Here is a 26,485-nt window from a genome sequence, read left to right as displayed (position 1 = left end):
CCTCTATTTCTTTGCATTGACCACTGAGAAAGGCTTTCTTATCTCTCCTTGCTATTCTTTGGAACTCTGCATTCAAATGGGTATATCTTTCCTGTTCTCCCTTGCCTTTAGCTTCTCTTTTTTATTCAGCTATTTGTAAGGCCTCATCAGACAACCATTTTACCTCTTTGCATTTCTTTTTCTCTGGGATGTTCTTGACCAGTGTCTCCTGTACAATGTCACAAATCTCCATCCATAGTTCTTCAGGCACTCTGCCTATCAAAACTAATCCCTTGAATCTATTTGTCACATCCACTGTATAACCCTAAGGGATTTAATTTAGGTCATACCTGGATGGTCTAATGGTTTTCCCTACATTCTTCAGTTTAAGTGTAAATTTGGCAATAAGGAGTTCTGAGCCACAGTCAGCTCCCAGTCTTGTTTTTGCTGACTGTATAAAGCGTCTCCATCTTTGGCTGCAAAGAATAGAATCAGTCTGATTTCATCATTGACCATCTGGTGATGTCCTTGTGTAGAGTCTTCTCTTGTGTTGTTGGAAGAGGGTGCTTGCTATGACGAGTATGTTCTCTTGGCAAAGCTCGGTTCACCTTTGTCCTGCTTCATTTTGTACTCCAAGGCCAAATTTACCTGTTACTCCAGGTATCTCGTGAATTCCTTCTTGTACATTCCAGTCCCCTATATTGAAAAGAACATCTTTTTTTCAGTGTTAGTTCTAGAAGATCTTGTAGGTCATCATAGAACCGTTCAACTTAAGCTTGTTCAGTGTTACTGGTCAGAGCATAGACTTGCCTTATTGTGATATTGAATGGTTTGCCTTGGAAACGAAGAGAGATCATTGTGTCATTTTTGAGATTGCATCCAAGTACTGCAAGGGATTCTTGCCCACAGTAGTAGACATAATGGTCATCTGAGTTAAATTCACCCATTCCAGTCCATCTGGGGACTTCCCTGGTAGCTCAGTCAGTAAAGAATCAACCTGCCATGCAGGAGACCCGAGTTTGATGCCTGGATCAGGAAGATCTCCTGAGAAAAGAAATGGCAACCCACTCCAGCATTCTTGCTTGGAAAATCCTATTGCTAGAGGAGTCTGGCAAGCTACAAAGAGCCCATGTGGTCAGAAGCATTGGACACGAATTACGGCCTAAACCACAAACCAGTCCATTTTAGTTCACTGATTCCTAAAATGTCGATGTTCACTCTTGCCATCTCCTGCTTGATCACTTCCAATTTCCATTGATTCATGGAGCTGTTATTCCAGGTTCCTATGCAATATTGCTCTTTACAGCCTTGGATTTGACTCCCATCACCAGTCACATCCACAGCTAGGTGTTGTTTTGCTTTGGCTTCATCTCTTCATTCTTTCTGGATTTATTTCTCCACCAATCTCTAGTAGCATATTGGACACCTACTGATCTGCTGATGGGGAGTTCATCTTTCAGTGTCCTATCTTTTTGTCTTTTCATACTGTTCATAGAGTTCTCAAGGCAGGAATACTGAAGTGGTTTGCCATTCCCTTCTCCAGTGGACCATGTTTTGTCAGAATGTTCCAGCACAACCCGTCTGTCTTGGATGGCCCTTCACGGCATGGCTCACTCATAATTTCATTGGTTTAGACAAGTCTGTGGTCCATGTAATCAGTTTGGTTTGTTTTCTGTGCTTGAAGTTTTCAGTCTGCCTGCCTTCTGATGGATAAGGATAAGAGGCTTATGGAAGCTTCCTGATGGAAAAGACTGACTGAGGGGAAAACTGGATCCTGTTCTGATGGGCAGGGCCATGCTCATTAAATCTTTAATCCAATTTTCTGTTGATGGGTGGGGCTGTGTTCCCTCCCTGTTGTTTGACCTGAAGCCAAACTATGGTGGAGGTAATGAAGATAATGACACCTCCTTCAACAGGTCCCATGCATGCCCTGCTGCACTCAGTTACCCTGACAGTGCAGCAGGCCAGCTCCAACCCTCGCCTCTGCCAGAGACTCCTGGAAAATAAAACTAAAAAAGTAAAAATACAGGCACACACAATCATAATGGCTAATTCCATTAGTCATTAGAGCTCTGATATCACATATCCTGTCTCTGGAGAACTCCTGTGTGCACTACGTTTAGAGTTGTGAAAAGAGTTTTGACCTCTTGGATCACCTGGCCCAATGGGTCTCTGGACTTCGGGGATTCTCAAAGCATACTACAGAACCACCATTTTAAACCATTGGCATGGTTGGATGTGAAATGATAAAGGGACCCTTGTGTTGACACAGGGTTTAAAGTTTCACTTTTACATTTCTTGTTTGTTTCTTTGATTTCTCTTAAGAAATTTAGACCTGATAGTTCCTTTTTTTTTTTTTTTTAAGCAAATATTTCCGTGTTGCGTTCATTCTTCCCTCATGGTGCTCTGTGCTCTTTGGATCCAGTGTGGTCCAACACTTATCCTATTTTCACATGGAAACAATTGGTCACCCACAAGACTGTAATGTCTCATATAAGTTTATGATGTCTATCCAGGGCTTAAAAAATCAGTTCTGAAGATACTGATAATCTGAAGAAAGACCATCTAATTGTAATTAAAGAAGTTGTCATTGGTGGCGGTGTTCAGTCGCTAAGTCAGGTCCAGTTCTTTGTGAGCCCATGGGCTGCAAAACACTAGGCCTCCCTGTGCCTCACCATCTCCCGGAGTTTGTCCAAGTTCATATCTATTGCATCAGCGATGCTATCCCACCATCTCACCCTCCACCATCCCCTTCTCCTCCTGCCCTCAATCTTTCCCAGTATCAGGGTCTTTTCCAGTGATTCAGCTCCTCACATCAGGTGCCCAAAGTTTTGGAGCTTTAGTTTCAGCATCAATCCTTCCAGTGAATATTCAGCATTGATTTCGCTTAGGATTGACTGGTTTGATCTCTTTGCAGTCCAAGGGACTCTCAGATGTCTTCTCTAGCACCACTCTTTGAAAGCATCAATCCTTTGGCGCTCAGCCTTCTTTATGGCCCAACTCTCACATCCTTACATGACTACTGAAGAAACCATGGCTTTGGCTGTATGGACGTTTGTCAGCAAAGTGATGTAATTGCTTTTTAATGTTGTCTAGGTTTGTAACATTAATTAAAGTAGTAGCATTCATTAAAAGTGTTTTTAAAACCATGGTCTCTAGGGCACACAGTATTAGAAGGCATAATTAAGTGAAAAATAAGGTAGATATACATTTTCTTAATAAGATATTTGTATGTTTAAAAATAGTCATGTATGGATGTGAGAGTTGGACTACAAAGAAAGCTGAAGGCAGAAGAATTGATGTTTTTGAACTGTAGTTTTGGAGAAGACTCTTGAGAGTCCCTTGGGCTGCAACAAGATCCATCCAGTCCATCCTAAAGGAAATCAGTCCTGGGTGTTCATAGAGAGGACTGATGTTGAAGCTGAAACTCCAATATTTTGGCCACCTGATGCAAAGAGCTGACTCATTTGAAAAGACCCTGATATTGGGAAATATTGAGGGAAGGAGGAGAAGGGGATGACAGAGGATGAGATGGTTGGATGGCATCACTGACAAAATGGACATGAGTTTGGGTAGACTCCAGGAGTTGGTGATGTACAGGGAGGCCTGGCATGCTGCAGGTCATGAGGTCGCAAAGAGTCAGACACAACTGAGTGACTGAACTGAACTGAACTGGTGTTGAAAAAATAATTATTGGAAAATTCTTATGGAATACAGAATATGTAATAGAAGTTGAGTGAATCAAAATAAGTAATACTAGGCAATTAAAAAGTAGAAGAAATGAGACACACTAGTTTACATCTCTTCATGAATGATGGTGACGTGTGAGATACTGTAAGCTGTAAAGGACTAGTGAGTTTCAAGGGAGAGGAGGGCATAGAACTGATTCTCTGAAGAAAGACTTTGTACAAGTTAGTCAGAGTTGTACTCTCACATTCTAATAAATGGTGACTGTTTTCACATTTTTCAAATTGGGCTTCTGCTGCTTTGAGCCTCAATAATGAGACTTGTCAAAAAGCCAGGCATTTGAAAGTTGATAGTCGTGTGTGTTGGCGTCCCATTCAATGACCAAAAGTCAGTCAGCATCCACAGAATTTGGACAGAAGACCGTAATAGATAAAATGAAGATGAAGACTGTAGTGGTGTTCCCAGTAGGGAATTACTCGCTCCGTCAGCTATGCAAATTGGAGCTGCCAGGAAACAGAGGAAGCAAAGGATATAATGCAGAAGCCCAGAACACTCAGCTGTGGGCCACCTGGGCATGGCCTTACCATACTTCTGATGGTTCCAAATTAGATTCTGTGGCAAAGTCTACCTTGTGCTGACTCCTTTTTTGCAACCTACAGCCAATCAATACCTCTGAGCAAGGTGTTTGCATTCTCCCTCTGACCATAGTAATACAATAAATAACAAAGAGAGTTAGGAAAACATAAGTTCCTTCAGGCTGGTGTTTAGCATACACCTGAGAGTGGGTAGCAGGATTATGTTTAGAACTCTGGGACTAGTTGGGAGACTAGGTAGCCATCTAGAGACTGCCTTCTCAAAACGGGGCTTCATAGCAATGTTTTTATATGGCTATCAATTCATAAGTATTAGTCATGATTATATTCAGTATAACGGCAAAATCAACTCTGATACCAAATACTAAAATATGTCCTGTGCTTTCTGTGACTTCATATTTTTTTTAGAATTGGCTTTCCCTGTGGGAATGGGAGTCATGGGAATTTTGCTACATAGTACCTCCTTCTCATCTGTGTCCATATAGTATATCAACTTGTTTTAGTATTTGTAATGAATTAAGAATTCACTAGGGAGGTTGGTATAAAGGAGTGGTGTATCACTTAAAAGCAGTATATAGAAAGTCAATGCTGATTCTACTAGGATGTCCAGTCTATTGAGGAACCACGTCTAAGAATGTGTTGTCCATAAATACTAATTAATTTAGCACCCTTAATCTGTCATACAGTCAGGACTATGGTAAGAAAAAACCCACTCTTTCTTTTTTCACTCCTGTATTTTTTCTTTTCTATCCTCACCTTGCATTTACAGAATATTCTCAGTTATCTCCTAGAATAGTGATTACAGGCTCTAAACTCAACGTGTTTGTCTTTTTTTCTTTTAATCTATATGATTGCCAGGAGAAATATCAATAACCTCAGCTATGCAGATGACACCACCCTTATGGCAGAAAGTGAAGAGGAACTAAAAAGCCTCTTGATGAAAGTGAAAGTGGAGAGTGAAAAAGTTGGCTTAAAGCTCAACATTCAGAAAACGAAGATCATGGCATCCAGTCCCATCACTTCATGGGAAATAGATGGGGAAACAGTTTAAACAGTGTCAGAATTTATTTTTGGGGGCTCCAAAATCACTGCAGATGGTGACTGCAGCCATGAAATTAAAAGACACTTACTCCTTGGAAGGAAAGTTATGACCAACCTAGATAGCATATTCAAAAGCAGAAACATTACTATGCCAACAAAGGTCCATCTAGTCAAGGCTATGGTTTTTCCTGTGGTCATGTATGGATGTGAGAGTTGGACTGTGAAGAAGGCTGAGCCCTGAAGAATTGATACTTTTGAACTGTGTTGTTGGAGAAGACTCTTGAGAGTCCCTTGGACTGCAAGGAGATCCAACCAGTCCATTCTGAAGGAGATCAGCCCTGGGATTTCTTTGGAAGGAATGATGCTAAAGCTGAAACTCCAGTACTTTGGCCATCCCAGGCGAAGAGTTAACTCATTGGAAAAGACTCTGATGCTGGGAGGGATTGGGGGCAGGAGGAGAAGGGGACGACAGAGGATGAGATGGCTGGATGGCATCAGTGACTCGATGGACGTGAGTCTGAGTGAACTCCGGGAATTGGTGATGACAGGGAGGCCTGGCGTGCTGTGATATATGGGGTCGCAAAGAGTTGGACATGACTGAGCGACTGAACTGAACTTTGCTCTTGTCTCTCTGTGAGCTTGGTGGGTCCAGGAAAAACAAATTCAAAAAAAAAAATGCCTATATGAGTCCCTTCAAAACTGGACGATATGAGATAGGAAAACTACAAAATAGATAGAAGCCACTTCAGTCAGTTCATGTTAATCATTTTCTTCTCAGTCAATACATTTTATAAAATAACGAGCAATTATTTTATCCTTCAGAGTCCCTGGATTTGTACATTTATTGGTTTCTTAAGGATTTATCTATACTGTACCCTGAAAATTTATATCCTAAATATTTCTGTAAACACTCCCTCAGTTCAGGCCTGCATCACCTTGTTATTCCCAGTATTAATACCTTCAGATTCACCTTCCTCTGGTTATTCATATGCCCTTCAGATTCCTCCCTCTCCTGGTGTTTAGAGTCACCAATCTCAAAAGCACATGTGACCATGAGGCACTCTGAGTCACATTAATGTCTAAACCTCTTAAATCAATGTTGATGGTCTCATAATCTGACTTCTGCCTGACCCTCTATCTCTAGCCCTTTCAGTCATTTGCTCTAGAATTCTGAACTGCTGCTGGCACCCTCATCACTTATCCCTGTTGTTGTTGTTCAGTCGCTCAGTTGTGTCTGATTCTATGTGGCCCCATGGACCACAGCACACCAGGCTTCCCTGTCCGTCACCATCTCCCGGTGCTTGCTCAAATCACGTTCATGGAGTCGGTGATGCCATCCAACCATCTCATCCTCTGTCATTCCCTTCTCCTCCTGACTTCAACCTTTCTCAGCATCAGGGTCTTTGCTAATGAGTCAGCTCTTCGAATCTGGTGGCCAGAGTACTAGAGCTTCAGTGCCAGCATCAGTCTTTCCAATGAATGTTCAGAACTGATTTTGTTTAGGATTGACTGGTTGGATCTCCTTTCAGTCCAAGGGACTGTCATGAGTCTTTCCGAACACCACAGTTAAAAAGCATCTGTTCTTTGGTGCTCAATCTTCTTTTTGGTCTAACTCTTGTACCCATACATGACTACTGGAAAAGTCTTTGCTTTGACTAGACGGACCTTTTCCATCAAAGTAACATCTCTGCTTTTTAATACACTAAGTTTGTCATATCTTTTCTTCCAAGGAGTAGGTGTCCTTTAATTTCATGACTGCAGTCACCATCTGCAATGATTTTGGAGCCCAAAAAAATAAAGTCTGTTTCTATTCTCATTGTTTCCCCATCTCTTTGCCACAAAGTGATGGGACTGGATGCCATGACCTTCATCAGTCCCATCCCTTCACTTTGGACAAATATCTACCTTGTGGTGTGTGTGCTTCTCTCCCCATCTTGCTACAGCCTGAAATGCTCTCCCTCTCCTGTCCTCTGTTTCCTTGAACTGTGTAAGTCTGCACTCAGGCATTATCTCTAGAAAAGCCATCCCTGACACCTTTTTCTACATTTTTTGTGAAACTCCAGTGTCTAGTATTGAGCAGAAACCTGAGAAATAATTATTGAATAAGAGACACTGGGGCTCTGTATCAACCTAGAGGGGTGGGATGGGGAGGGAGATGAAAAGGAGGTTCAAAAGGGGAGATCTGTGTGTACCTATGGGTGACTCATGTTGAGGTTTGACAGAAAACAACAAAATTCTGTAAAGCAGTTATCCTTCAATAAAAAAATAATAATATATATATAAACACTGTATATACCGAGGTGACTTTTAAGAGCTTGTCCTCTGCAGTCTAGGAGCCAAGAGGATAGACATGTAAAGAAATAATTTACAGTTCAGATTTATATATATCACTAGGAAAATCTAGAAAGATACACTAGAAAAATCTTTAAAGTACTAAGGGAGCTACAAGGAAAGGTGTACCTCTTTATCAGGGGAAAGATGGCAGTAATCAAAGACAGCTTCACGAAGCAGGTTGAACGTTAAAAGATGAAAAATAATTTGTTGGAAGAGTAGAGGGAAGCATTTCAGATGAAGGAACTGACAAAAGCTAAAAAGTATGAATAATTTTGTAAACCATGAATAATGTTGCAGTTGATGCTTGACATGTTGTTTAAAAGGTCCTGTTATGAAATAGAGAAGAGAATGTATGGTGACTTTATATGTCTGTCCTGTATTTTGTTTGGTTTCTGATTGTTTTATTCACTGCTGTTTGGATCAATCTGTGACTGAATCTTTGAGCTGTTTGTGTGCCTGTAACCTGGTAACATCTGATATTTCCCAAATGGTTTGTTGACGTTTTCAGGTCATTGGAAGTAATTCTTAAAGAAGTACATATTCATTTGAAGATTAAGATTGATTTAATCTGTCGTTTCATACAATGTTTTAGATCTCTGTTTTAAATGAGGATTATGTCTTTTATCTAAACATTCCGAGTAATTTTAACTAAACATGAAGGTCTGTCAAGAGAACTAGACTTGAAAATGATAACAGAGGAAGAATAAGAAAAACTTGATGAAGATGAGAATAACCATGCACAGGTATGTAAAACTGTAAATTTTAATATATGGTGTAGTACTATATGAGAAAATGTGCATCAAACAAGGCAAATTAGAATGGAAAGATAAGTTAACACCCATCACAAATGAGTTAAAGCAGAAGGTCAGTGAAATTTTGTGAGGAATACCAAATTACTGTTTCTCCTGAGGAAGAGCCACAACGTGGTAACACTAAAGAAGGAGCAAACCAAAAGGAAGTAGCTCCTAATCTCACAAATAATATACCTTATTGTGAGGAAAAAGATGCATTTGGAGTATCTGTCTCTGTAGTATTCCAACATTTCCTGAACAAAAAGATCCCAGTCTCAAAAATGTTTTTCCTTGGTCTGTAAACTCTGGGTCCCTTGGATAGACTTGTCGGTCATCTTCAAAACTTTGTTTCCCTGAAAATAAAGTAGACTTTGAAAATTATCAACTACACATTGAACATGTGTTTATGAAAATTGAGGACAGTTTTTATACAATACAGAAAATAAAAAAAGTATGGGAGCTGGTAGTTATATTCGAAGTGAAAGACCAAAAGGTTGATATACAAATGTCACAAAATATGAGGCAAGATCAAACTAATCGGAAACTAGACATGGGACAGGCATGTCATTCTAGTCTGTGGCTTCTCTACTCTGGTAAGATGAAACATAGAATTCAAATAAAAATTCACATTCCCCTTGCTGTTGTTAAAATACTGATCTGAAAAATAAAGCAATATATGACTGGTTCCAGAAGCCACTGCATGCAGATAATTGCAGTGCTAGTGACAATAAAAGCATGGAACCTGAATTAGAAAATGGGAATTCTTCTCCACCTAATAGTCACAGCACATCTGAAGTGTATGTAAATTAAGAATTAGAGAAGGATATGCAGAGGTTTAAGAATGAAATAGAGGTTTAAGAATGAATGAAATGAAATAGGTTTAAGAGGTTTCAAGTAGAGTTGCTGGCTCTGGAAAAAGAGAAAATTTAACTTCCAAAAGTTTCTCATTTTCTCTTGCTTTTTTTTTTCTCTTTCTTGATGATGTGGTCCATTTTGGTTTTCCATTTATGAATAAAGTGGGGTCATCCAAAAAGGTAATTGTGTAGAAATCGATTATTATCTCAATAACAAGAATTCAGGAAACTATTTTCATGGCTTTTGTCTTTCAATCAATCCTCATATCTAATTCTTCTCTGTCAGTCTTCATATGGACTGGGAAACTCATTTAGCTATTTACCATGTGGGCTTCTGAGCCAGAATAAGCACCAAGGGAATTGCTTAAGAAAAATAATCAGCTAAGCTTTTGCATTTTTTTTTCACCTTTAACTCTGTTGGGTTACATATAAGTTATATTTCCATAAAGTGGGAAGGAAGCACTGACTGAGATGGGATTTGAACATGTGTTCCCTCTAATCTCTTCATTGTGGTTGAATATGTGTGATCTTCTCTGCTTTCTGCAATCGCTGGGCACTTAGATTTCCAGCATGGCCGCTTCAGGATCTTTTTAATAACAAATACATGTGCTCCCACATATGCTTTACTCAGCACTCTCAGGTGTTTCTTTTGAGACAGACCTTTCCATTATGTTGTTTACTAAAATGTAGAAAGTTTTGACATGTGTGATTTTGTTACATAATGTGTGTGTGTGTGTGTGTGTGTGTGAAAGTTGCTCAGTCATGTCCAACTCTTTGCAAACCCTTGGACTGTAGCCTGCCAGGCTCCTCTGCCCATGGAATTACCCAGGCCAGAAAGAATGCCAGAGTGGCTAGCTGTTCCCTTCTCCAGATGATCTTCCTAACCCAGGGATTGAACCCAGGTCTCCTGCATTGAAGGTGGATTCTTTAATATTTGAGCCAGCAGGGAAGCCCATAGGTAGTATAAACCCTGAGCAAAAAAGAAAAAAAAAAGTGTTTATCTACAAAGGAGAAGACTGAGTTCTGAGATGCTGTGAGATTTTTCTTTCTTCAGTAATAGGTTTTTAAAATTGTCTGTTTACTCTTTTGTGTAAGAGGTGCTTTGACTGAGTTTGAACAACAGACAAAAAGACAAAAAAAAAAAAAGTAAACAAAAAAACTCTATGTATTCACCTGTTTAAAAAAAAAAGAAAAAAGATGAGCCCTACCCCAAATTAAGGCACTGAGTTATTGTATCATCTCTTTTGGTGCCATAAAATGCTAGGGAGTGCCAGTTTAGGGGCCTTAAACAAAACCTTGAACATTTTTTTTTTTATTGCTGTTTTTGGTAAATAGTGGGACAATATTAGGTAATTATTTCTATACCCTCTAGCTGTAAGGTTTGATGGTTAATGAATGTGGAATTGAGAAGCATTACTTATATTCCAGAATTCCACACTAACTAACAATTCCTCAGTTTCATTCTGCTCCTTGTGTTTTCGTAAACTCTGGTCCATTTATTTTTTTTTTAATTTTATTTTATTTTTAAACTTTAGTGAACACCGTCACTTTTTTGCTATCTCCCGGATCCAAGTGAAAAAAAAAAAAAAAGAATTGTAAAAAGCAAAGGGGAAAGAATAGCTTTAGTGCAGAGAGAAGAATGCTTCTTTTCTGAGGCGCGAAGGTGTCACATCCTCTACATCTGGCTGTTTAATGGAAAATCCAGGTAGTAAAGACCAAAGAGGACAGATTTTGTGTCTTTGCCTTTTTATTTCTCTGTCTCTGCCAGTCAGATGGGGAAGACTGAATATAAATAATTGCATCTTATTAAGAAAGCCATTTTTGAAATTTTGGGGATTTTTTTCCCTCAAACAGAAAGGAGCAGATTTTACAAAAAATTCAGTGACTTGTAAGTGATTAAAATAAACACAAAAATATTTTTATCACTTAAATTCAGGGTGAGCACTGAGTCAAATAATAAAATTGAAAACAAAGATCTTTATAATCAATACATAGCAATTATTCTTAGTGTCAAACTTCCATTAAAGGTTGAAGAAGAAAAGAAGCACAAAAATAGTGAAGTGGAAGTGTCAGAGAACATATGTGATGCTGCTGATGAGAGTGGATTGTTTCAGCAGAGAAAGAGTGGAGGAAACAGCAACCAGGAGTTTCCTGCCATGCAGAATGAGGGTTCTGATAGGTAATCCTATATCAATATTTAACAGCACATCCCTTGTTATGTTCCTATAAAATAATTTCTAACGAGCTAATGTTTGTGATGTACAGATTTTATATTTTACTACAGATATGGTTATTTTTAATACTCTTGTCCTTTAGCCTTATTACTAGAGTGCCTTTGTTAACATACCACTATGTTACATATTAGAGTATTCTGGATTTGACTGCATATTTGCCTTAATCAGTGTGTTGTATATTTAAATTTGTTTTGTCACTAATGAACTTCCTTTCATTTCAGTTTGAGGACTTCTTTAGCATTTCTCATGAGCTGGGACTAGTGGTGATGAACTCCATCAGGTTTGCTTTGTCTGGGACAGTTTTTATTTCTCTTTCATTTCTGAAAGACAACTTTTCTGGAAAGAGTACTCTTGGCTGGCAGGTTTTTCTCTCCTAGCTCTTTGAGTATGTCCATGGAGGGAGGCCAAATTGCTCATGGTGGCGGAAGAACCGATGAGGCATTGGTCTTTCAGCCGTGATGTTGCTGTTGCCACATCATGCATGTGGTTTAAAAGTGAGTTCTCCTCCCCTGGCCAAATATTTCCTTGGTTTCTTCTTTCATGGTATATGTGCCTTATGTCATTTAAAATACCACCTAAATTAAGTGTGGCCTTTTTCTGTGAATTCTCTTCTTTGTTTATTTTTGGCTGCCCTGAGTTTTTGCCGCTGCAGTACTTGGGCTTCTCAGGGTGGTGGCTTCTCTTGATGCTGAGCATGGGCTCTAGGGTGCTAGCTTCAGTAGCTGTGGAGCACAGTTTAGTTGCACCATGGCATGTGGGATCTTCCCTGACCAGGAATGGAATGACTTCCCCCTTTATTGGTAGGTGGACTCCTAATCACTGGGCCACCAGGAAAGTCCCTAAATTCACTATTATTATATTTAGAAGCAAAACAAAAAATATAGTGGAAATCTACTTATGACTCCCAAAAGAGTCAAGGTGCTTAACCAGTGAACTCCAGGTTTTCAATGTAGCCCATGAGGTTCTTCTCAGTGTCTTTCCAGAGGCATCTCTCTACTTTCTTCCATGTATTTTGTGCTCTTCCTTCCAGGTTCCTCGGAAACAACCCAGATGCCCTGTGCCTGATGTTTGTGCTCACATTTGAATCTCCAAGTAGAATTATTTTCTCCCTTTTCTGTTTCTCATGACATCTCTTCATTTCTTCTGCAAATTCTTCCTTATTTCACTTATCACTTTCATATATTAAGTTTTATATATCATATTGTATCATAATCATATCTGTGTTTGAAGGAAGAATTTGTTTTCTTGCATATGGTTGGTACTCTATAACTGTCTTGTGAATTAATCAATGACTTAACATGGGTAAGAGTTGGAATTTCTAAGAATTAGTTGTTTTTTATTCTTTATCAGTTGAATTATTGGAAAACATTGGCTTTTTTGTGGACTTTTTAAAGTAGCAATCCTGGTGTGCACAGGAAGGAAGTAAAGAAAAAGTATGATGACAAATGGACACCGGACAAATGTGTCATGGCACCAATATTTGAAAAGACCGATTCACTGACTGGTGGTCTGCTGCACGTGAATGATGACAGCATTTTAAGGGAAATGGATCAGGGTGATGACAGGTACATTCTCCAGATTCCTTGTTTGTAGGGGAAGAAATATTAGCACTGAATACTTCTTCTGGAAATAAAGCAGCATTATACAGTGCTCAGGCCAAGACAAGAGATTTCTCAACCCTAGTGGATGAACACTGCTGAAAGGTTAAGGTGAGGACCAGTGCCTTTGGCCAGAAGTCATTTCAGTAAATAGTGCCCTTGGAAGCTGGACTGTAATGAATGCATGTAAACATTCAGTAGGGAATGTTATTGGGACAGGCAATGAAGAACTGGATGGTAACTGAAGAGGAATATGGAGTTCACAGGTGTTACTTGTTTTATGTTAAGAAGGGAGCTTTTAGAGTATGTATGCTATTGAAGGGAGACAGCAATGGCAACCCACTCCAGTACTCTTGCCTGGAAAATCCCATGGGCAAAGGAGCCTGGTAGGCTGAAGTCCATGGGGTTGCTAAGAGTCAGACACGACCGAGCGACTTCACTTTCACTTTTCACTTCCATGCATTGGAGAAGGAAATAGCAACCCACTCCAGTGTTCTTGCCTGGAGAATCCCAGGGACAGGGGAGCCTGGTGGGCTGCCGTCTATAGGGTTGCACAGAGTCGGACACGACTGAAGTGACTTAGCAGTAGCAGCAGCATGCTATTGGAAATGAGCCAGCAGACGGCATGTTTATTTAGTTTAGTCTTGTTTGCATCTCCAATACTAGGAAGCTTATTGATTGTATGACATTATCTTTAAACTATTACAGTGAATTAATTGTACATACTACTTCTGTTCATGTATAGTTTTATGGTAAGGGCTTGTTCATTGGTTCTGAAGTGTAATATTTCTACATAATGGAATATGCAGATGATTGCTTAAGTTAATTCTATCATATATAGATTTTCAAAAATTACATAATTGTGGATTTACAAACACTTAGGCTATACTGAATAAGATATGGTCGTTCCTTGATGTAGCTATGATTTTGTAAGGTGCTCTGAAACATCACATCATACTAACTTCATAGTTGTTTATAGATTCCAGGGAAAAGGGGAAGATTTTGTTTATATTCAATAGAAAAACATTATTAGCAGTCTTTCACAAATTATTCCTTTTTCATGATAAAGATCTAAATGACAAAACTCATTCTTCCTTTACTAAGGGTGTCATTAGCACATATTATGTGCTCAATACATGTATGTCAGATGCATGAAGAAACAGCAGAATGGGTGAATGAATGCCTAGTAATGAATTTCTTTACAGAAAACAAAACTTTATTGACAGTAGATTTGCAGGCTTGCCTACCTCTGAAGTCTTTTTAATTTTTGAGAAATATGTTTTAAGATTCAGAAATCATTATTTATAGCTATAGCTAGACCTGAAATAATACTATAGATTCATTTGCTATCATATTACTTAAAAAGACTTTTCAATATTACTTTCTCAGCATGTTTTGGAAGAGCAGTGTTGAAGCCAGACTTCGTGGGTTTGAATTCTGATTCTGTTGGTGACATGCTGAGTGGGCTTGGGCAAGTTCCTCAGCCTTTGTGTCTTCCATTTCTTCCTATACCTATCTCCCAGAATGACTGTGGGAATGAAAATGCCTTTAGGACATGTCAGGTGCTTCTAATAATGCATGGCTGATGCATAGGACGTCCTCAAAAAGCTAATATCTTTCTTAGAAGGACTGAAGGAATACCTCCCAGATAGGTCATATTGCCATAAAAGTTAGCTCTTATTGAAAAGGACAGGTGCAAAAACACTGGTATACTGTTTCCTATCACACAACGCAAGTAACTTTATGTTTTTCCTTTTCCTTGGATCTAACTTTAATACTTTATTAATATTACTGATATATTTTCTGTGTCCTTTAATGCTGCTCTTATTTATTTCTGCATCCTTTATAGACAATTACTTGCCAATGCAAAGAGTTTGTATAAAAAAAAGTTTAGGTATTGTTTGTATTTTTGAATATTTAATGTTAGCCTGAAAAGAATCATTTGTTCTTCTAGGCCTGCAAGGAAAACACAGTATGAAAAGAAGAAGGTACAGTAAAAAAAAAAAAAAAAAAAAAAAAAAAGAAAGAAAAAGAAAAAAAGAACTTTCAAAAATATTATCCTTGTCAAAAATACTTTGTCAAAGGAATAGTGGCAAAATATAAAATCTTCCTTTGCTGTAGAGAAGTCTACTTTGAACACATCATTTAGAAACACTGTTGATAAAGTTATCCTTTTGATAAAAATCTCTTCTTTTAAGAAATGTCTGAAAAAAAAAAGAAATGTCTGTTTTTGTTTTGATATGGAGATTTATCACCTCTGTACATTTAGTGTATTTATACATATATAAGGACATTGTGAAATAGTATTGTTTACATGTAGGTCAAAGAACAAATTAATTACGTGAATGAACTGCACGACTTAACTCAGTTGTCCAAGACTGTTTCTGAGGATGGTGATGTGCTTTACTCTACAAACTCCATGTTGCAAGTAGAACCTCTCAACGTGGGGTGTAAAGGTAGGACCGCAGTGTAAATGTTAACGGAAAGCCTGTCTGTGTATAGAGTAGTGATATATGCACACCTTGTCAGTACTTCTCTAGAGCCAGGGATATGTTACAGTGCTGTGCATCTCAGAAGTTTGTTTTGCATTAAAAGGACATGAAAGTGAGTGTATGCTCTGAGCCACAGGCCTATGATACTCTCACTCACTGTACTTTCTGTTGACTCTTCTTCTTTCCTATGCCTTCACCCATGGTCAGGTCAGCATCGTTTTCCTCCTAGAGTAACAAAAATAATCTCAGGACTTCTTTCCCTGCCACTCCACCTGGCAGAACCTCGGTCTGCACAGCAACTGTAATTACTGCCTATTTTTAAATATTCAGGTCTCATCATGCTACCCCCTTGCTTCAAGCCCAACTGTTGCCTCTCTTTGCTGCATGGTTAAAGGTCACAATTGTGTGGTTCCATCTGGTTTTAGTTTTTACCCTTCTTTCTACATGAATTCTAGAATCAGCTTGACAGTTCCCTAAAATGTCTGCTGGTCTTAACGTTTCATTTTCCTTCAGTTCAAAATACTTTGTACTTTCTCTTTTCATTCCCTTTTTGATCCAAGCGTTATTTAGATCTGTGTGATTTAGTTTCCCAATACTGTGAGTTTCCAGAGATCCTTCTGTGGCTTTTGCTTCTCATGATTCATTAGGTGCATCCAGAGGGGTTCTGGGGCTAGGGCTGATGATTTCCAGCCTTGGAGGCAAGACCTTGCTGACTACCCTGTTCATTCTGCTGGTACCTAGGAATTTTCCAGCCTGGCTCATGAGAATAGATAGAATTTCTGGGACTGAGTGAGCACCAGTCACAGACCCCTATAGTCTTTTCAGATGGTTTCTCCCTGGTCTCAGGTGGTTTCTCCCAGATGGGCTCTGTTCCTTCCTCTGCTGAATACCCAAGGGGCTCCTCCTCATATCTCCAGGGTCCTTTTTCTCTCTGTTCCACTCTCTCCTCTCCATGGTTCTAGTCTGTGATCTCTGCCCACTTTGGTTCACCAGACTGTCAGCTTCATCACCTCCTGTCAGGGAGTCTGGCTAACTCAGCTTCCATTCCTTCTCCTCGTGTTGGGGCCTGGAAATTCTCTCAAGGCAGTGAGCTGGGGCATTCCTTAGGCTAACCTCATGTGTTTCCAGGATCATTGTCTTTCATTCCCCAAAGTCCTTTGTCATGAAAATCATTGTTTAATGTATTTTGTTAGTATTGTTTTTGCTCATTCCACTCAGGAACATAAATCAGTAGCTTTTCACTCTGTCTTGGTTAAAAAGATAATGGCAAATGTATTCTTTTTAATGGCTGAGTAATACTCCATTGTGTATATGTACCATAGCTTTCTTATCCATTCATCTGCTGATGGACATCTAGGTTGCTTCCATTCCTGGCTATTATAAACAGTGCTGTGATGAACATTGGGGTACATGTGTCTCTTTCAATTCTGGCTTCCTCAGTGTGTATGCCCAGCACTGGAATTGCTGGATCATAAGGCAGTTCTATTTCCAGTTTTTTAAGGAATCTCCACACTGTTCTCCATAGTGGCTGTACTAGTTTGCATTCCCACCAACAGTGTAGGAGAATTCCCTTTTCTCCACACCCTCTCCATTTGAATCAGTTCTAATGAGGTGGATGAAATTGGAACCTATTATACAGAGTGAAGTAAGCCAGAAAGAAAAACACCAACACCGTATACTAATGCATATATATGGAATTTAGAAAGATGGTAACAATAACCCTGTATACGAGACAGCAAAAGAGACACTGATGTATAGAACAGATTTTGGACTCTGTGGGAGAGGGAGAGGGTGGGATGATTTGGGAGGATGGCATTGAAACATGTATAATATTATATATGAAATGAGTCACCAATCCAGGTTTGATGCACAATACTGGATGCTTGGGGCTGGTGCACTAGGACGACCCAGAGGGTTGGTATGGGGAGGGAGGAGGCAGGAGGGTTCAGGATGGGGAACACATGTATACCTGTGGCAGATTCATTTTGATATATGGCAAAACCAATACAATATTGTAAAGTTAAAAAATAAAATAAAATTTATTTAAAAATAAATAAATAAAAAACATAATGGCAGCTGGAGATTGTCCACAGGGTTGTTCTTTCTACTCTACTTACTACTTCCTGCTCATCCTTCTTTTCTTAATGTGACATCTCTTACCTAGGAAAATCTTTCCTGGACCCAGTCTATGTCAAGTTCTGTTATGTGATCATAGAACTCTCTTTTCTTAGAGTATCTATCTGAGTTCATAATTATTTTATTCATCTTTGTCTTCTACTAGACTTCAAGCTAAACAAGACCCAGGGGCATCTGTTTTATTTGCAGAGTTTTAGAATAATGTCTTCCACATTATAGACCCTTAATACTTGTTCAGTGTGTGGATGAGTGAACATGAAAGGCACAGTGCTTTATACTCAAAAATTACTCACATAAAGTTTTGTTTGTTTGTTTCTATCTTTGTTTTCTTCATCATGCAGATTCTGTTGGCTTGTTGAATATTCAGGATACAATTATTTTGCATTAAAATTAGTAGATTTTCAAAGAAGCCACTGTGAACTACTTAGAGGAGAATTTTACAGAATGAAAAGTAATGTTTGTGGGCTACAAAAAGAGCTGTCAGAAACCAAAGAAGTGAAATCACAGTTAGAGCATCAGAAAGTGGAGTGGTAACGAGAGCTCAGCAGCTTGAGGTACTGTACACCTCGCCTTTAAAGAAATATGTGAACTATTGTTTCCATTAATACTGCAGAGACGTAGACATGTTATAAGGACTAACTTATCCTCTAGAATTTGACAGAGGAGAAAGTGTTACTAGTATTGTGGAGTGTTAAATTCTTGGAAATAATATATCAGGTTATTAACAGTGAATGCTTCTAATAACTTAATGTATATTTTTCCAAATCATCATTTTCATGAGCATACAGAAGTCCACCATAATGGAAACCCCATTAAATATTTACCAAATTGACTTTCAGGTGCTTTTCACGTTTCTGTATTCTATTTAATACTACAAGGAACACCTTTTCTATAAATTGATTTCTACCTTTCTAATTATTTTAAATACATTTTCTTTAATATCATATAATTTGGTCAAATTATGAGAACTTAAAAATGGTCCGTGACCTATATTTCTAAACTATTCTTAGGAAAGTTTATATTATTTTACATTCCCACCTGCAGATTTATGAAGTAACCATTTTTCTCAAGAGAAAATGAAAACAAAATTTATGCAGTTTTATTCTTAACCCTCTGTCTGAAAACAGTGACCATGATATTGTATTCCCCCCATGTTTACTATTTTAAACATTGTGAAGAGGGACCGAAAGTTATTGCAGCAGTGAATAATCTCATGATTTTCTAAGAAGAGTTTTAAATTTTGCAGATTCACCTTAAAGCAAGATAAGAGAATAGAAGGAATGCCAAGATGTTATATGAAAAAATGAGGGAGCATTTAAGAAGAAAAGAAGACCAATATAGTAAAGAAGTTGAAGTGAAAGAGCACCTAGAACTCACTTTCCAAGCAGTAGAAGTGAAAGTGAAGACTGAGAGAAATAATCTGAATCAGGTAGAGTAATCTTTGGTAAAAATTTCAAATTTCTAACACGATTTTATCAATATTATTTATAATATCCCCTTTGTAAAAAATACCATTTATTTAGTGTCATTTAGAAGGCAATGGCACCCCACTCCAGTATTCCTGCCTGGAAAATCCAATGGATGGAGGAGCCTGGTGGGCTGCAGTCCATGGGGTCTCTAAGAGTCGGACACGACTGAGCGACTTCATTTTCACTTTTCACTTTCATGCATTGGAGAAGGAAATGGCAACCCACTCCAGTGTTCTTGCCTGGAGAATCCCAGGGACAGGGGAGCCTGGTGGGCTGCCGTCTATGGGATCGCACAGAGTTGGACACGACTGAAGTGACTTAGCAGTAGCAGTAGCAGTTCTTTAGTGTTATAGGAAATTTTAGGTTAATTGTTAAAAACAAAAGAAAAGAAATTCAAAGTTCCCAAAGTAACAAGGCCGGAAAAAAGAATTATATGATCCTGACCAAAGGAATATTTCATGCAAAGATGAGCTCGATAAAGGACAGAAATGGTATGGACCTAACAGAAGCAGAAGATATTAAGAAGAGATGGCAAGAATACACAGAAGAACTGTACAAAAAAAAGACCTTCACCACCCAGATAATCATGATGGTGTGATCACTGACCTAGAGCGAGACATCCTGGAATGTGAAGTCAAGTGGGCCTTAGGAAGCATCACTACAAACAAAGCTAGTGGAGGTGATGGAATTCCAGTTGAGGTCTTCCAAATCCTAAAAGATGATGCTGTGAAAGTGCTGCACTCAATATGCCAGCAAATTTGGAAAACTCAGCAGTGGCCACAGGACTGGAAAAGGTCACTTTTCATTCCAATCCCAAAGAAAGGCAATGCCAAAGAATACTCAAACTACTGCACAATTGCACTTATCTCACATGCTATTAAAGTAATGCTCAAAATTCTCCAAGCCAGGCTTCAGCAATATGTGAACTGTGAACTTCCTGATGTTCAAGCTGGTTTTAGAAAAGGCAGAGGAACCAGAGATCAAATTGCCAACATCCGCTGGATCATGGAAAAAGCAAGAGAGTTCCAGAAAAGCATCTATTTCTGCTTTATTGACTATGCCAAAGCCTTTGACTGTGTGCATCACAATAAACTGGAAAATTCTGAAAGAGATGGGAATACCAGACCACCTGATCTGCCTCTTGAGAAATTTGTACGCAGGTCAGGAAGCAACTGTTAGAAGTGGACATGGATCAACAGACTGGCTCCAAATAGGAAAAGGAGTTCATCAAGGTTACCCTGTTTGTTTAACTTATATGCAGAGTACATCATGAGAAATGCTGGACTAGAAGAAACACAAGCTGGAATCAAGATTGCCAGGAGAAATATCAATAACCTCAGATATGCAGATGACACCACCCTTATGGCAGAAAGTGAAGAGGAACTAAAAGGCCTCTTGATGAAAGTGAAAATGGAGAGTGAAAAAGTTGGCTTAAAGCTCAACATTCAGAAAACGAAGATCATGGCATCAGGTCCCATCACTTCATGGGAAATAGATGGGGAAACAGTGGAAATAGTGTCAGACTTTATTTTTCTGGGCTCCAAAATCACTGCAGATGGTGACTGCAGCCATGAAATTAAAAGACGCTTACTCCTTGGAAGGAAAGTTATGACCAACCTAGATAGCATATTCAAAAGCAGAGACATTACTTTGCCAACAAATGTTCATCTAGTCAAGGTTATGGTTTTTCCTGTGGTCATGTATGGATGTGAGAGTTGGATTGTGAAGAAGGCTGAGCACCGAAGAATTGAAGCTTTTGAACTGTGGTGTTGGAGAAGACTCTTGAGAGTCCCTTGGACTGCAAGGAGATCCAACCAGTCCATTCTGAAGGAGCTCAGCCCTGGGATTTCTTTGGAAGGAATGATGCTAAAGCTGAAACTCCAGTACCTTGGCCACCTCATGGGAAGAGTTGACTCATTGGAAAAGACTCTGATGCTGGGAGGGATTGGGGGCAGGAGGAGAAGGGGACAACAGAGGATGAGATGGCTGGATGGCATCACTGACTCAATGGACGTGAGTCTGGATGAACTCCGGGAGTTGGTGATGGACAGGGAGGCCTGGCGTGCTGCGATTCATGGGGTCACAAAGAGTCAGACAGAACTGAGCGACTGATCTGATCTGATCTGATCCTGACATGCTGGGTGCACTTTTTCAAGCAGAGGGAGGAAGAGATCACGTCAATAGCTCACACAATAGATCCTGAGAAACCACAGGGTTGAGAATGGTGTAAAAACTGGAGGTTAAGCTCTCAGCCCACCTCAGGCAACCGATCCTTCAGCCTTGATGGACCATTGGTGAGTGAATAGGTCTAGAAGAGAAGGGGTGCTGAGAGGGACCATCGTGCCTAATTTTACATCAACTTGCCTCTGGCCTTCAATCTAGCAAGCGGCTGAGGGTTGTGGACCCTCCTCCCTCTGTGCCCGTCAGCCCTCTAGTCCACCTGCCCCATGAACAGCTCAGAGCTGACTCCAGCTTTCCCAGCTGCATTCTCCCTCACAGCAGATTCCTCAAGGACAGGTGTTAACTGGCGTCCTTGAGAGGTGCAGGAAGTTTTTTCCATCAGTTGTTAGAAACCAGGCACCCTTGAAGTTGGTTGTCCTTCCTTCTGCAGAGTTCTTGAGTGGCATCTCACAGCAGAGGAATTTGATCCCACACCCGATGTCCCTCTCAAACATGTGCTGGGTCCTATCCCGTAGGTCCTAGCAGCAGATCTCCCTTAATGAAAAGCTCTCAGGAAGAGCTCGGGAAAGTAGTATTTGTAATTCAAATCCATTTTTCTAGAGCAGTCAGGTGGTGACATACGATGGCCTCATCCAATGAGAGGCCTTTAATATTTTCCATAGGAATCGATCTCACATCTTTTGTATCTCAGAGGAGCCGGCACCCTGATTGTGGTTTAGGCAAGGAAGACCATGTGTGGTCCACCATCGACTGCGCTACCCAACCAAGTCCCTCTGCTTTGGAGTGAACGTGTCTGTCACTCCGTGCACATCATCACCTTCATTGTCTGAATCAGAGTCCATTCTTGGCTCCACTGTCGTTTCTTTAACCAATACCCTGTCAACGGCCTTTTCACATCATTTACGGTTTTTCATTTTGTAAAAACTGTGACATCAGTTGGAAAAACACTTTTGAACACTTTAAAAAGTTGTTTCTTTAGAATAAACTTATAAAAGTGCCTCCCCTGCACCAAGGGGGGTGGGGGGACTCTTGCTACCAATTAAAGATATTCTAGGTTTTGGTAATGATTTCACTTCCTCGATTGATCATTAGGTTAGTTTATCACTTCCCCTAATGGTAAGGAGGAAACTATAGGCAGTTCAGAGACCACATTTTGGATGTGATTCTTCTACTTGTGAGAAAATGAGCACTCTGCTCTGTTAGTGTCCTATTTCAGTACAAGGAACTTTTGAAAACAGTGATAGATATGGCATAATATATATTTAGTGATAGTTATTAAGTGTTTTTCATTGTATTTTACCCATCTTACTATTTTAAACATTATGGAGAGATAATGAAAGTTATTGCAGCAGCAAATAATCTGATAGTTTTCTAAGAGCTTTCTAAATTTTAGCTTATTTACCATTAGTGTATGTACCATGAATGAAATAGGAAGTTTATTTTGTATTAATATGTTTATACTAGAGACATGTGGTTTGATGTAAGAAGACTAGTAGAGTCCAAAGACCTGGCGAAAAGGCTGCAGCTTACTCATATTTTTAACTTTTTCCTTTCCAGAATCATTACAGCTAATGAGTTAATTAATGTTTGTAGAAGTGCCTACTACAGTTGTCAATAGGTGTAATTCTTGTAATTGCCTATTAAAATGTTAGAACGTAGCATATTCTCAAGGAAAATTTTTGTACAAAATTTAGTCTATTTATAAAGGGTAAAGGCTCTTACTGTGAAGTAGATATATAGGAGGTATCAAATACAGTGTCGATAAACCTAGCAAGTGGTGTTGTTTATTGAATTATAGTTGATTAAAAATATTCTGTTAGTTTCACATATACAGCACAGTGATTCCAATATATATGTATGTGTGTGTGTGTGTATTATATAAATGGGGCTTCCCTGCTGGCTCAGACTGTAAAGAATCTGCCTGCAATGCAGGAGACCTGGGTTCAGTCCTTGGGTTGGGAAGATCCCCTGGAGAAGGTGGAGAAGGCAATGGCACCCAACTCTAGTACTCTTGCCTAGAAAATCCCATGGGCAGAGGAGCCTGGTAGGCTGAAGTCCATGGGGTCACTAAGAGTCAGACATGACTGAGCGACTTCACTTTCACTTTTCACTTTCATGCATTGGAGAAGGAAATGGCAACCCACTCCAGTGTTCTTGCATGGAGAACCCCTGGGACGCGGGAGCCTGGTGGGCTGCAGTCTACGGGGTCACACAGAGTCGGACACGACTGAAACTACTTAGCAGGAGTAGCAGCAGCAGCCTGGAGAAGGAAATGGCTACCCATTCCAGTATTCTTGCCTGGGAAATTCCATGGACAGAGGATCCTGGCAGGCTATAGTCTATGGGGTCCCAAAGAGTTGGACATGACTGAATGACTAATACACATACACACTCACTCACACACACGCTCATATGTACACACATATTCCGTTTCAGATTCTTCTTGCAGAATATTAAGTGTAGTTCCTTATGTTGTACAGTAGATCTCTGTTGGTTATTTTATATCTACTAGTGTGTATATGTTAATTCCAACATCCTAATTTATCCCTTCCCCTACCCTGCCTTCCCCTGTGGTCACCATAAGTTTGTTTTCTGTGTCTATGAGTCTCTTTCTGTTGTGTGAATAAGTTAACTTTAAATTCTACATATAAGCAGTATGATATAATACTTGTCTTTGTCTGACTTATATCACTTAGGGTGATAATGTCTAGGTCCGTCCCTGTTGCTGCAAATAGCATTATTTTATTCTTTTTTATGGCTTACTAGTTTTCCATTATATAAATATTCCACATCAGATGCAATTTTTAAGTGTAGTCAGATTTATGAATCTTTTATTTTAAGCCTTCTGGGTTTGTTGTAGTTTAGAGAGAAGCCTTTCCAGTTCTGAGCTTCTTGAAAAGTCTCTTGGTATTTCTTTTTGACTTTCATGGATTCATTATCCTCCATTAAATTTTTGAACCTTTGGGAATTTCTGCCTGTATAAAGTCTGAGGACTAAATTGAACCTTATTTATTCTTGTTGGAGACACACTTGGTGCAGTCTTTTCATTGTATAAACATACAAGTTAGTCTTTCATTTCAGAAGAAATCATGGACTGTCACTTTACTGAGTACCAGCTAAAAATCTCCTTTGATTCACTTAGGTTTATGATAATTGTGAAGAAGCCAAAGACCTGTTACATAAAAAGCACGTGCTGCAGGATGAAATTGCCAATGCTAAGACTGGAGATAGATGCACTGAAAAATCAGCATCAGGAAAAGGAAGAGAACTATTTGGAGGACATTGAAATTCTCAAAGTAAAGAATGATGATCTTCAAAAGGCAATAAGACTGAATCAGGAAACGTTAACAAAGACTATATCCCACTATACAGGCCAGCTTAATGCTCTGACAGCTGAGAATACAATGCTAAACTCTAAGCTGGAGAATGAAAAAGAAAGTAAACAAAGATTGGAAACGGGTGAAATCCTACCGTTCTAGACTGGCTGCTGCCTTACATGATCATGATCAAGATCAGACATCAAAAAGAGATCTGGAACTTGCCTTCCAGAGAGCAAGAGACGAGTGGTTATGCTTGCCGGACAAAATGAAGTACGATGTGGCTAATCTAAAAGATAACAACGAGACGCTTTCCCAGCAACTATCTACAGTGGAAAGTATTTTCAATAAGCTGAAAATCAAGCTGCATCACATGAGAGATGATCTTAGAAAAAAGACTTTGATGTTAGAACATGTCCAGAGAGATCTAAGCCAATCAGAGTGTCAAAAGCAGGAAATTGAACACATGTATCAGAATGAACAAGGCAAAGTGAATACATACCTTGGAAAGCAGGAATCCTTAGAGGAGAGATTATCTCAACTCCAGAGTGAAAGCATGTTGCTCCGACAGCAACTGTGTAATACACAAAACAGAGCCGACAGTAAAGAGAAGACAGTCATTAGCATCCAAGACCAGTTTCAGCAGATCGTCAGAAAACTTCAGGCCGAATATGAGAAACAAGGTCTGATTCTGGAGAAAAGAAACAAGGAGTTAATCAAGGAATGAAATCATTTAAAAGAGAGAATGTACTGGTATGAAAATGAGAAAGCAGAAGGAGAAGTGAGCATCCAGAAGGAGAAATAATTCTCAGACTTCCTGAAAGAAAATTCAAAGTAATTCTTGATTCTGGCTAAATTTTGAATCTAGTTGAATATAAAACATACACAGGCTTTGAATCTATGGTCTCTAAACCAGCCTAAAAGCATACCTTGTATCTAGCAAATAAAAATTAGAGCGAAGAAATCCTTTACTTTGAGTAGGGACATCGTGTCATTTATGAAATGTTAAGAGATTTAGTTCTAAATTGATAACATAGACAGGTACTAGTAATTTACTCTTTATTAAGGTAATAATTTTAATCTTTATGTTACCACATTTCAGTATCATGACAAAGCAGATAAATGAAATGCTCAAACCTGAAATGAATATTTTGAAATGAAGCTTCAGTTACCTGGATTATCTTGATAGTCAATTCCAGGTTTCCCAGAGGCTGTATTTTATATATCGTATTTTGGCTTCAGTAGCTTGTCATAACTTTTTGTTATATTTGTTGGTACAATTTTATTTTTATTCATGTCAATTTGAGTTAATATGGGAAACATTTTAGCCTTGAATCATTTATTCCTAAAGCCTCTCAACTCTTCAAATGTATCTACTTATCATTAAATCATAATTTGGGACTCAGGTGGTAAGCTTTAGCAAAACTATTCTTGATTTAATCTTCCCACTGCTATTTATGATTTACTTAACATTTTTACAAACAATTTGCTCATAATTCTCATTTTACATATCAATTACTATCATTTGAATACAAGCTTGTCCTCTAAAAATGAAGGATGGCAGGATTCGTGAGCAGCAGGAATGGAGTGAGTCAGGGAGAGGGTTGTAGGAGGTGCGGTCTGGAGGCAGGTAGAGGCCAGGTTATCGAGGCTCCTTGACGGCCATGGGAGCAACCTACTTTTTTAAATTAGATTTTTCTTTTATATTGGAATATGGTTGATTTACAATTTTGTGTTAGTTTCAGACGTACAGCAAGTTAATTCAGTTATTTGTACACT

At 39.1% G+C, this 26,485-nt stretch overlaps 1 pseudogene; it reads left to right on the top strand.

Annotated features, from left to right (window-relative positions):
* LOC129637073 (ankyrin repeat domain-containing protein 26-like) overlaps positions 1-26,485 on the top strand; it is an 84,508-nt pseudogene that overhangs the window by 43,136 nt on the left and 14,887 nt on the right.

Source organism: Bubalus kerabau, chromosome 22, assembly GCF_029407905.1.
Source record: "Bubalus kerabau isolate K-KA32 ecotype Philippines breed swamp buffalo chromosome 22, PCC_UOA_SB_1v2, whole genome shotgun sequence".
NCBI classification, from domain to species: domain Eukaryota; kingdom Metazoa; phylum Chordata; class Mammalia; order Artiodactyla; family Bovidae; genus Bubalus; species Bubalus kerabau.
The sequence above is the reverse complement of the archived record's forward strand: the minus strand, read 5'-3'. Positions and strand labels throughout refer to the sequence as shown.